This window comes from Daphnia pulicaria, chromosome 6 (assembly GCF_021234035.1).
Source record: "Daphnia pulicaria isolate SC F1-1A chromosome 6, SC_F0-13Bv2, whole genome shotgun sequence".
Taxonomy (NCBI): Eukaryota; Metazoa; Arthropoda; class Branchiopoda; order Diplostraca; family Daphniidae; genus Daphnia; species Daphnia pulicaria.
In genome coordinates this window covers 845,558-858,453 of record NC_060918.1, presented here as the reverse complement: position 1 = coordinate 858,453, position 12,896 = coordinate 845,558, and the positions used below count along the sequence as shown (strand labels likewise).

The 12,896-nt window shown below is 37.7% G+C and overlaps 1 protein-coding gene and 2 long non-coding RNA genes across 4 annotated transcripts in view; 1 reads left to right on the top strand and 2 right to left on the bottom strand.

Annotated features, from left to right (window-relative positions):
* The window catches only part of LOC124343657 (F-box-like/WD repeat-containing protein TBL1XR1), a 393,640-nt gene extending 390,036 nt beyond the window's left edge, over positions 1-3,604 (top strand). The window contains exons 9-13 of one of the 2 annotated variants that reach the window (XR_006919301.1): positions 2,837-2,938; positions 2,994-3,081; positions 3,215-3,253; positions 3,492-3,509; positions 3,581-3,604. The gene's annotated coding sequence lies outside the window, so the exon portion shown is untranslated. Of the gene's footprint in view, positions 1-2,836; positions 2,939-2,993; positions 3,082-3,214; positions 3,291-3,353; positions 3,391-3,491; positions 3,510-3,580 lie in introns of those variants that run through there. The other variant, XR_006919300.1, reaches the window with a different exon arrangement.
* Positions 2,995-3,485, bottom strand: LOC124343924. The gene is made up of 2 exons (XR_006919448.1): positions 3,361-3,485; positions 2,995-3,298 (listed from the first exon to the last, which is right to left on the bottom strand). It is a non-coding gene; the product is annotated as an uncharacterized LOC124343924 (long non-coding RNA).
* A 361-nt stretch (positions 3,605-3,965) lies between the features above and the next one.
* On the bottom strand, positions 3,966-4,948 carry LOC124343837. The gene is made up of 5 exons (XR_006919313.1): positions 4,853-4,948; positions 4,592-4,776; positions 4,363-4,520; positions 4,109-4,291; positions 3,966-4,050 (listed from the first exon to the last, which is right to left on the bottom strand). It is a non-coding gene; the product is annotated as an uncharacterized LOC124343837 (long non-coding RNA).
* Positions 4,949-12,896: the final 7,948 nt, after the last annotated feature.

The window sequence follows — 12,896 nt, the reverse complement described above, 5'->3', positions numbered from 1 at the left end:
TAGAGTGTGCCTTTTTGAATGCTAGCTTGTATTTTTGTAATGATTATTGAATTTAATCGTTTGAATGTAGGGTTTGAATGTAAAACGTTTGCAGAATAAATTTATTTTAAATTCTCGTGTGTATTTTTGATGAACGGTTGATTTTAAAGGTAAATTTTAAAAAAGGTGATACTCTCACTGCACTTGGTGCTAGTTGCTTGACTGGTGATGTTTACGATACATTATAAAAGTGGTACAGGAATATACATAACTGAAGCTTTATTTAATTTAAACGTTAACAGCATTTGTTTATATATTTAGATCTGATTTAATCTAGATTGCGACGAATCGCACAGTCACTTTTTCTACTGAGGAAAGTCGATTCTTATCGACTAGTCTTTGAGAGTCGACTAGTCCATTTGAGTGTGCCTTTTTACAGACAGCTTAAGCAAATTCCGAACAGAAAATTGTGAATACATTTTTATTTTCTTTGATTTCATATGTTTGTACATCAATCGATTGGCGGAGATATAGGACCGGTCGAAATAGGCCCGGCAAATAGGACCGGTCGAAATAGGACCCTACGAAATAGGCCCACTTTTAAAATATTTTTGAAGCGGTCCTATTTCTCCGTCAAAGTGGGCCTATTTCTCCCAATTATTTCTAAGTTCCATAAGGTACTCTGATATATTTTTAAAAAATAATTCGACCTACTCTACATGAGCGAGAAGGCGTAATATTCAACGATGAATCCGCCACCACTTATATTCATTGCCGTAGCTGAAACCACGATGAGTGAATTCACACATTGCCGTTTCGTTTTTCACATGTTAGGTAACTGATTTCCGTCTTTATTTTTTTATGAACGTATTCCCCTTGATCTTAACTGTAAAATTCATTTTTTACAAACGTCGTTTTCACTTATTAACTATCGCTAATTAAAAAAAATGAACAAATTTTCGTGTTTTCTTCGCCATTTATTTGTTCCGTAGCTCGATCCCCCCTCAGAGGCTCAGCCTTGAACGCGTCTCCCCCCTCTACCTATGCCAGTACTCAGGTGAAGTAGGAAATGAACATGTTTGATGAAATAAATGATTTCAAACATATACATAACAATTTCATGTTTTTTAAAGCAACAAACGCATATCACTTTTAAGTTTATTGTTTTATGGGGCTGACGCGAGGTGCTGCTCAAGCCGGCCAGAAGTGTGGTCGAGCGGGAGAGGCTGCACGCACTCATGGGAGAGGGGTGAGTGAAGGGGGGTTTACCTAGGCCATACCATACACGCCCATGTTTTCCCTTATCCGTATATGTTAACGGGTAGTCTAGTGGTTAGTAAATCGGGCTACGAATCTCAAGCGCCGGTGTTCGAATCTCGGCCATGTCGATAAAAATTTTTATTTACAAAATATTTTAGAAAAATTAATAGCTCAACAGCATAAAGCGGTGTGGAACTATCCTGGCGAAATTGATCGTTTTTTGTTTTTTTAATTGATGATATATACATTAATTGATTTAATATACAGCACGAAAAGGAAATTTCTATTATAGTTGAATACCAAATGTGGTTTTGAAGATTTCCATCTATCGGTGATAGTAGCGTCACTAGCGTGGTTCAATAGCGTCATGAAGATGGCGTCATCTGCTCATCGTCAACTTCAGCGTTTAATTTACAAATAAGAAATAGAAATCTTAAAAAAAAATTAAAATAGCTTCAACATGTGTACATTTTATTTTTAATCATTTTAAAATTTGAATTGCAATTTTCGTTACATTTGATCTGTAAGAATTCGATTCTGAAACATTTTCATTTCAAATCGATTCACACACATAGCAGACGCTAACACATCAAGCGTCATCAATAGCGTGGTCTGTGGATGCTATCGCTGGAGTAAGGCGTTTACCTTCAATTCGGGTATGTTAGAGAACTCTTATCATGTTATTTTCAATCTTTAGTTAATACTATTGTTATTATCAACTTGTGTGAATAGGTAGCGTCATGATTGGCCTACCCTGATGGCGTCATGATCGCTGCTGATTGCCTTTCAAATAGGTTTTCAGCATTCTGCTTACACCTTTGGCATAGAGTCACATATTTCACAATCCAACATCAATTGGTACCAACAGCAGCCCTTCTCTCCATCATCCAGAAGGGTCTGAGATCAGTGTTAGAGATGTGTGTGACAATTTTAATATGATGAAATTTATCTACCACAAAATTTTTACTCTTATGTTTTTGTTTTAGAGGATGGTTCGGAACAACCCATGGAAAGCTTATCACTCATTGATGCTGTGATGCCTGATGTTGTTGCAAGTCGTTAACAGCAAACACAGAACAATCAGAAACCAAAGTGGTAAGACAGAACCACCAAATTCCAATGGAGATGAACCCATGCATTCCTATCGTAAGATGGTCAATACTTTTTTTTTATCCCCTGAACTGCTTACTTATTTTCCCTTCAACTATTTAATGAAGGCTGGGAAGAGAAAACAGGAGTAGAGATACCTGCCAGCAAATCTACTGTACTTCGTGGCCATGAATCTGAAGTTTTCATCTGTCTGCGCCTGAACCCAACAACATTCAGAAGGGTGGAACTGAAGTTCCGAGCAACAAAGATGTCACCTCACTTGACTGGTATGTATGTTTTTTCTTATAACTTAAGCGCCAAATAGTTTGCTGTGTAATAACAGAGTTCTTTTTTTTTTTAGTGTGATGGAATGTGCATTTTCATCCGATGGCAAATACCTAGCATCTGGTAGCTTTGACTAATGTGTACACAGCTGGTCTACTCAGGTATATAATAGTTTCCAAGTTTAAAACAAAAACAAACTACATCTTCATTCAACTATTCTTAGTCTGGGCAATTGTTACACAGCTACAAAGGAACTGGAGGCATTTTTGAAGTTTGCTGGAATTCTCGGGGCGATAAAGTTGGAGCAAGTGCTTTTGACGGAAGTGTAAGTTTGGTTTTACTATTTCATTCGATTTGTTTTAATTTTATTTCATTTCAAGGTATTTGCTGGGATAACTGAAGAGAAGTTTTAAAGAAAGACGGAAACAATTGACAAGGCAAAAGATTGGGAACCTGAATGCTATTCAGGTAACCAGTGCCAATACATTTTATACATCAATAAAAATAAGATAATGTTTTAAAAATCAGTTGAATGTTAAGTTTACATTTCATCATCGCTCACAAATGACATGTCATAATTATCTATGTTTTCATCATTCAGGTTTAAAGGATGGTCAGTGACTACAGTTGGGAATGAGGTTTTCAGTTCTAACACTATTTCCTCCAGTAGTTCCACGGTTGATAACTAATAATAATTATAGATTGATATGGTTATTTAACAATTATTTGAATCATTTCAGTTACTACCTCATTATCCTGGTACCGTGTCCACAAAGCCAAAAGGATGGAGTTCTTCAACTGTGTCTCCTTCTTCCTATGGGCCTTGATTTTCTCGTGTGAGAGAAGCTTCTGTGATAGCTTTACGTCTTCCAACCAAATCTTTCCAAGGACATACGGTAACAATATTCGAATTTCTTTTGCGAATTTGTGAATGATTAAAAGAGAAATATTTTTGTTTTTTCTCTAGAATGAAGTAAACGCTATTAAGTGGGATCCTTAGGGTAATCTTTTGGCTTCCTGTTCTGACGATATGACGTTCAAGGTAAAGTGCAAGTTCATTTTTGTCAAAATACTATCATATCAAATGTCTCCGATCCTTTTCCTAGATGTGGTCCATGAAACAAGACACTTGTGTTCATGATTCGCAAGCACACAACAAGGAAATCTACACCCAAAAATGGAGTCCTACCGGCCTTGGAACAAAAAACCCAAACATGAATCTGATTTTGGCTAGCGCTTCGTTTGACTCGACCGTTCGATTGTGGGACGTTGAGCTGGTATATTTTCTGTTTTGGCGTGATAAAAATATTTTGATTTGATTTGTCAATAAAAATAAGAATATGTTTTATAAATCAGTTGTCTACCACGTGTTTTATTTTTTGAAATTTCCCCCAATTATGATTTTTAAGTGGTCTGATGTTATATGGTATTATTAAACTGTATACTCAATAAACAGGATAGTAATTTAAAATCAGTGTTTATAAGTCTGAATAACCTCGATATTCATCTGATGTCTTTCTCTCTCTTTGATGGTACCTTCAGAAGAATCACAATCCAAGAGCCAGAAGCCAATAAATCAGTTGTTGGGTTCAGGCGCAGATGAAAACTTCAGATTCATGGCCACGAAGTACAGTTGATTTGCTGGCAGGTATCTCTACTCCTGTTTCCTCTTCCCAACCTTCATTAAATAGTTGAAGGGAAAATAAGTAAGCAGTTCAGGGGATAAAAAAAAAGTATTGACCATCTTACGATAGGAATGCATGGGTTCATCTCCATTGGAATTTGGTGGTTCTGTCTTACCACTTTGGTTTCTGATTGTTCTGTGTTTGCTGTTAACGACTTGCAACAACATCAGGCATCACAGCATCAATGAGTGATAAGCTTTCCATGGGTTGTTCCGAACCATCCTCTAAAACAAAAACATAAGAGTAAAAATTTTGTGGTAGATAAATTTCATCATATTAAAATTGTCACACACATCTCTAACACTGATCTCAGACCCTTCTGGATGATGGAGAGAAGGGCTGCTGTTGGTACCAATTGATGTTGGATTGTGAAATATGTGACTCTATGCCAAAGGTGTAAGCAGAATGCTGAAAACCTATTTGAAAGGCAATCAGCAGCGATCATGACGCCATCAGGGTAGGCCAATCATGACGCTACCTATTCACACAAGTTGATAATAACAATAGTATTAACTAAAGATTGAAAATAACATGATAAGAGTTCTCTAACATACCCGAATTGAAGGTAAACGCCTTACTCCAGCGATAGCATCCACAGACCACGCTATTGATGACGCTTGATGTGTTAGCGTCTGCTATGTGTGTGAATCGATTTGAAATGAAAATGTTTCAGAATCGAATTCTTACAGATCAAATGTAACGAAAATTGCAATTCAAATTTTAAAATGATTAAAAATAAAATGTACACATGTTGAAGCTATTTTAATTTTTTTTTAAGATTTCTATTTCTTATTTGTAAATTAAACGCTGAAGTTGACGATGAGCAGATGACGCCATCTTCATGACGCTATTGAACCACGCTAGTGACGCTACTATCACCGATAGATGGAAATCTTCAAAACCACATTTGGTATTCAACTATAATAGAAATTTCCTTTTCGTGCTGTATATTAAATCAATTAATGTATATATCATCAATTAAAAAAACAAAAAACGATCAATTTCGCCAGGATAGTTCCACACCGCTTTATGCTGTTGAGCTATTAATTTTTCTAAAATATTTTGTAAATAAAAATTTTTATCGACATGGCCGAGATTCGAACACCGGCGCTTGAGATTCGTAGCCCGATTTACTAACCACTAGACTACCCGTTAACATATACGGATAAGGGAAAACATGGGCGTGTATGGTATGGCCTAGGTAAACCCCCCTTCACTCACCCCTCTCCCATGAGTGCGTGCAGCCTCTCCCGCTCGACCACACTTCTGGCCGGCTTGAGCAGCACCTCGCGTCAGCCCCATAAAACAATAAACTTAAAAGTGATATGCGTTTGTTGCTTTAAAAAACATGAAATTGTTATGTATATGTTTGAAATCATTTATTTCATCAAACATGTTCATTTCCTACTTCACCTGAGTACTGGCATAGGTAGAGGGGGGAGACGCGTTCAAGGCTGAGCCTCTGAGGGGGGATCGAGCTACGGAACAAATAAATGGCGAAGAAAACACGAAAATTTGTTCATTTTTTTTAATTAGCGATAGTTAATAAGTGAAAACGACGTTTGTAAAAAATGAATTTTACAGTTAAGATCAAGGGGAATACGTTCATAAAAAAATAAAGACGGAAATCAGTTACCTAACATGTGAAAAACGAAACGGCAATGTGTGAATTCACTCATCGTGGTTTCAGCTACGGCAATGAATATAAGTGGTGGCGGATCCATCGTTGAATATTATTTCCTATTTGGTCCTATTTGCCGGGCCTATTTCGTCGGGGCCTATTTCGACCGGTCCTATATCTCCGGCTTCCCATCAATCGACGCAGAATCGTGAGGCGAATTGATTGATGTGCAATGTTTACAAGTTTTTTTGCATATTTTTTTCATTATTAAAAAAAAAAGGTTTGAGTAAGAGAGGATCAAAACTTAGCAGATCCAAAAAAGCTGTAGTTATTATTTTTCATAGTATTTAATAAGAAAATAACTTTAAGTTAAGTTATTAGTGCTATTAAATTTGATCAGTGTTGTACAGCAGCTCATTTCAAGGGCAATTAGTGCTTTTCATGAAGACAATTCCATTGTGAAATCTGCTGTTTATTTTATAGAACACAGTGTAAAGAATTGGTAATCATACTCTACAGGGTGACAGAAAAGTAAAGCTATAATGCAAATCCTTTGCTTTTCCTTGGAAATAACAAGTCAAGTTCATTTAAACGCCCTAAGATGAAATGAAAGTTAATCCCATTGAAAATGGGGAAATTACTGATTACTGAATTTGTCAATCTTTCTTTTTGAATTTTTTTTTTAATTTCTCTATTTTGCTTACGGCTGAAAATTTTGACTCTTTGGTGTCAGTTACTCAGTTAGTAAAAAATTTTACGTGGTAAGGAATTTTTAAGGTTTAAACTAGAAAAATCCCTTAACTAATTATATCAATCGATAGAGAATTGAAAGATCTACAATATTATACAAGGTTTTCTTGTTATTTTTAAGAATTTTCTTAAATATCAATGAAAATAGAAAAACAGGCCAAAATGAGAATTTCAGACAGCTTAAGCAAATTCCGAACAGAAAATTGTGAATAAATTTTTATTTTCTTTGATTTCATATGTTTGTACATCAATCGACGCAGAATTGTGAGGCGAATTGATTGATGTGCAATGTTTACAAGTTTTTTTGCATATTTTTTCATTATTAAAAAAAAGGTTTGAGTAACAGAGGATCAAAACTTAGCAGATCCAAAAAAGCTGTGGTCATTATTTTTCATAATACAGTAGCTACATAAAGTTTCCGCACAGCTGAGAGAAGGTTATGGGAAAATGGGTTTTTTGAAAATTCGCCAAAAATCAAGTTTTCATCGGACGAAAACGATTTTTGGACAGGGGGTTCTTAGACTTAAGGTTTATAACATATATTTTTGGGGGATTTTTTCGTTCACGGGAACGTCCCTTTTAAATTGGAGGTAAAAGTTTCCGCACAGTCGAGAGGGCCAGTAGTAAATCGTATTACTTTGGCTCTCTTGTACTGGCCGGAAAAAGGGCTAGGAGAGTTCTTTAGGGCTTAAAAAAAAGAGCATCGTTAGCTCTATAACCTCATCTGAAATGTTGACCCCCATGCCATTTGAGAAATCACTTTAATTTCGATGTGAAAATGAAAAGTTTTCATTTCTCAGTTAGTTTCCCTTTGTTCCCCCCTCCCGTAGTTGCCGGTTTTCCAAATACCAAGTCTAAAAAAAAGGTTATAGAGATAGCCTGTGTCTTTTTTCTCCCCCTGCCCCTAACATTTAAAATCTCGGTATTTGACAGACTAAAGCACACACACACACATACACCGTGATTAATCAATGGTGGATTCGTGCCTTCCCCTATCGCTCATTTCCTTCCCGTCATAACAAAATATTGAGCTGGATTGTCACTTCCGTTTCTCAACTACCCCATCTCACTCTCCATTGGCCAATTTGTGTGTGTGTATTAGACACAGCAAGCGATTTCGCGTGCTTCTTTTCTGTCGAGCCAAAAATTTCGTTTTTTTCCTTTTTTTAAAAATCTTTCTCTCCTCTCTGCCTAAGAAAAAGAAAAGAAAAAGTAATGAATGTTTTTGATTGTTGTGTCTAATCAACTTGATATTTAAATGGCGCCACTATTTTCCCTCTGCCCAGTTCTTAATCGCGTCGAGAAAAACAAAATGGATAGAAAAAGAAGAGGGGCATTGAATGTAATCAACTTTGATTTTTTTGGTTTTGTTTTTTTGTTCTGCGTTTTCGTACCTCAACGCTTACTAAAGATAGAGCCTAGGAAAAGAAGAAGAAAAATAATTCGAATGGCGGTTGCCTGTCGGTATAGGGCAATAATTTCTTTCTGATATTGGAGATCGAAGCATCATCAACTGCAACTCGTTTTTTTTTTCCCTCTTCCTATGCCAAATTGATGGATGATATTTTCGCCAAATGCGCTTTTTTATTTTCCGGGGTCCGATATGATGGCTGATGAGTTTTCGGTGTTGTCTGATCCTTTTTGGCCGTGGTGGATTTGAAATTGGCGCTGGAAAAGAGCCCTAGGTCGTCGGCTCGATAGAATTAATCAGTCGATTCACATACAGTTGGGAGGGTGTATTTTTTTTTCTTTTTCTATTTCTTTCGTGTGTATGTGTGTAGGAGAGGGTGTTGGGAGGTAAGGGCTGCTCTTATGATCCTTAAATGGCAGGGTCCCGAGTTTTTTCGGAATTGCGGCCGCGCCGCCACCGTTGCTGCTGCCGCCTTCTTCGTGTTTCTTTTTTTTCTCTCTCTCCCCTCTTTCATCCGCTTCTTTCTGTTTTTATTTATCGTTTTATAGCCCTTCACTCATACACACACACACGGATATCCACATCGACACAAACGTCCCTTCCATTTGGCTGGATGGAAATGGAATACCTGTTCCATTTCCTCCGGTCGTCAATCTATCGCTTTTTGATTCATGCATGTAGATAGATGTAGTTATAAAAACTCGGGTGATGTATATCGTTAGCGCGGACAATCGTGTTGGGCAGGGCCGTCCGGCGGCCACTCTGCTCGAAACGGACAAACACATCAATGATCTACATGCATCATTTCTAGCATAGTCTACAACATATAGAATTTTTTTTTTAGTTCGGCTAATGTCGGCGGGTAGAGAGGAAAAGTGGGTGGTAAAATAAGAAAAAAATTCAGCGGTGGAGGGTGGCAGTCAGAGAATCGGCGGGTGGGGGGCATGGGATGGCCAAGTCGTGCTGCACGCGTGTTGATTTATACCGGACGTTCTTCATTTTTTCTGATTCTGCCACGTGATTTTCATTTAGGAAACGGACAGAGAGCCCTGCAGCTCTTTTTCTTCCTTTCTCTTCTCCGACGGGCTCCGGCTCCGGCTTAGATTTGCTGCAACATGGCGGAAGCTTAGGAACCACAGTTGATAGGGGCAACAATTCTAGAGGACAAAATGGTAATTAAATTTAACCTTTTTTTGTTAAAGGTTTTAATAATAATCAACTTTCTCGTTTTATAATATTTAGTTACGCTGTGACTTGAAAACAGGGCCGGATCAGAAATGCGACATAAAGCACAAAATGGGACCGGAAGGGAAATTGGCGATGAAAATGCACCGTCGGTCCGCTCATAAAAAGTAAGATCCTTTATAATCCATACATCCCTTATTCCCTATATGATAAAAGAACAAGCTTTTTGGGGAGGAGCCAGTGTCTGTGCCAATGCGTACACGCTGTGATTGATCAGTCCAGTCGCCCTTCAAGAGGGTGAAAACCGCCGCATGCTATCACCCTCCTTGCTGATGGTCAAAGAGGAGGGTTGCTGCATAAGGGGAAAGGGGGGAAAGACAATGGGTGTAAATTTCCGCTCCGTTGCAAAAATGCTAATTAGATTGCATTAAAATCTATAGATTTCAATGCACCTCAATTAATGAGTGGTGCTATAAGACCTATGGATCTCATGCTGCCGCCCAAAGCCATTTACTGAAAAAATATAAGGGAGAAAGTAAATCGACTAAAATTCCTGGTATGAGAGTCGCACTGGAAGACGTTAGGGACCAAAGGGCGGCCAGGACAAACGTCTTGGTCACCAATGCCCCCAATAGTGAAATCAGGTAATATGTTCGACATCTTTTTAATACGTGTTATTAATAATCTCTCTTCAAATTTGCAGTAATTTAGATATGGAAAGTGCCACAAAAAAAAAACTATTGGAAGATAAGATTCGGGAATTGGAGTTCCAAAAAGGTTGTCTTGAAGGTAAGAACCTGAAAAAGATCTCGTAGCCTCCAAGGAACAATCCGTTGAATTGAAACTCTTAAACGTTCGTCATCGCGTAATAAAAAAATCGTAATAAAATAAAAATAATCGCGTAATAAAAAATATAATAACAAAGTTGAAATTTAGGAAATTTGTAAGATCCAAGAAGATGAGGAGATTTGTATGATTAAATTTGGGATAAAGCCAGGGAACAGATGAAAATCAACCGGCTAGATATTCACAAAAGGTAAATACATAAACGGTGCGTTACCTTATCGTTTCGTATAATTTTTTTTTCTTTAGACACCAATGCGAGAGTAAAGTTCACAAAAACTGTTATAAACACTACAGTGACACAAATGGTCGCAATAAACATATGCGGAAAATTCTCAAGGAAAAGCCCGAGAAGACCAAGAGCGAGAAGGCCAAGAAAACCGAGAAGACGAAGAGGAGGCCTCTGGCCGACGTGGCAGACGCAAAGAAGAATAATTAAGGTCTCAATGTTAAGACCTTTTTTTACGCGTCAATAAATATCTCTTTTTTTTGCAGGGGTGGTTCGAGTGGCATTGAGAAAACTATTAAGGCAAATTTACACAAGGAGAGTCACTAAAAGTATGTTTAATTTAGTTTTTTTTTAAATATCTATATATATCTAACTGTATTTGAAATTTAGTGCGATTTGTGAGGGTTGTGAATCCCCTTTTGCTTCCGAAGGGGATAAGAAGAAACACCAGAGGTTAGGAAGGTGTAAAGGCCAACCCGAACGATCGCCAGGGTTTGGACATTTCTCCACGCCGGTCTCAAAAGCCGTGAGATCGAAGTGTGCTGGCGATCACGGTATCGCAGACGGCTCTGATGGGATTGAGTCTCTTAGGATACCTGGTACAAAAGAAGACATAGCTATTCTTAGTAATGATTTATCTTTGGCAAACGCTGAAATACAAGATTTACGAGTAAGTTTTAGAAATTATTTTTTAATTCCTTTTATCACTAAATTTTTTTTCAAGGCACGACTTCAGCAAGATGATCTCGAAAAAGAAGACCACGCAGTTCTAAGAAACGATCTATCTGTTGCACAGTCAGAGATTCGAGAATTACGTGTAAGTTTTAGAAATTATTTTTTTATTCCTTTTCTAACTAAATTTTTTTTTCAAGGCAATAAAAAATCTAATATAAACGTTGAAATTTAGGTAATATGTAAAATTCTGGCAGCTTAAATACGATTCTGTAAAATTATGCAGCTTAAAGCATAAGTCGAGAAAACGTCTCAGACGATTCAAAAAAAAGAAAACGAGGAAGAATTCGCTGGGGAAAGAAAAAAAAGATCCTGCCTTGTGAGAAAGTGTAAAAAAAAACCCAGAAAACTTTGAAATTTTTAATCCCTTGTTCCCCCATATTCTTAAGTGTTCTTTTCCTTCTTTTCTTACTTCAGTTTTTGTGTGTTTGTGTGTGTTGGCGTTTAACCAAGCAACATCTGATCTACCTGGAAGCCTACAACTATTTGAAAGTTTACGTTAGAATAAAGCCACTAGACGAGAATAACAAGAACAGCACTTTATCGATTAACAGCAGCCTGCTGCTGACCCAATTCATCGTCAGCTCGCAATAATAAAACACAAACCAAAAAACAATTGCCCACCGCGACCCACCCTGATTGGCAAAGGGGATGATTGATGCACACGTCCGTTCTCACCCAACCTCTACACCACTGCACACTCAGTGCACACCACTACGGCCGCAATTTCTTTTCAGTTACCGGCAGTCAAGTCAACTTTTCAGTTGCTCTCTTGAGTGTCTTTCTTGCACGATTGCGTTTTTTTTAGTTCGTGTTTGTCACGATTTCGTTTTTTTTTAAGTTCGTGTGTGTGTCAGTGTGTGTTTCACGTTCGTACCCGTCGGAATTAAATTGAATTAAATTAAATTGAATTACAACCCGACATTTAGTGTTTTTTACACTACTATGACCCACCCGGTCGTAATAGACATATGAAAGAAGCTCATAATGAGGAGCCCGAGAATCCCGAGAAGTCCGAGGAAGCCGTATGTGCCCGCGGAATCTCTTTCCTCAAAATCTCCTCTCGGTTAGACGACAGAGAGCGAGAGACAGCGACCTGTCGATGGGAGAGCGGGACGTGTTCTGCCGTTTCTAGAACAAAAGAATAGAGTGGTGTGTAAATTGGGGGGTGAGAGAACGCAGCTAAGAAATGAGGGGGTGCAACGTTGCCTTTGGCAAGGACTTAGAAAAAAAAACAAATTCAGATTTCAGATTTTGTTTTAAAAAATGTGAAAAAACTCGCATTTTTTACAGAATCTAGGCATTCCATCTAATTCGCTTTACAAATCTAGAAAAAAACAAGAAAAAATTATGAAAAATTGATTATGACTCGATTAGATTTGAACCTAGCATTACTCTAATGGAAATCCACCGCTATATCCGCTAGACTACCAATCGCTTACTTTTCATCGACTCTGACCATACCAGGATGCAAGACGACGTCAAGGAACTTAAAAGTTTGGAAAGAAGACGTGGAAAATGGAAACGATTTTGGGGGACAGCCAATCACAGACAAGCACGTGATCTTGAGTAGGCGGGGCTTCTAGGTAACGGCGAGATAGCCAGATGTCTGGCCGTAATATTTAGTAGGTTATGTGTTAAAGGCATTTTACAATCCCACGTCATGTCACAGCTGCACAAGTATTTTTCTTGTGTTCTTGTTTTCTGGTCTCTCATTCTGTGATAAGCAGGTCTTATTCAGGTAGTGTCCAAAGATTAAATTAAAAACTTATCTTTCACCACATACGTCTCTGATTCTCTAATTCAGTCTCTGCTTTCACAATCTTC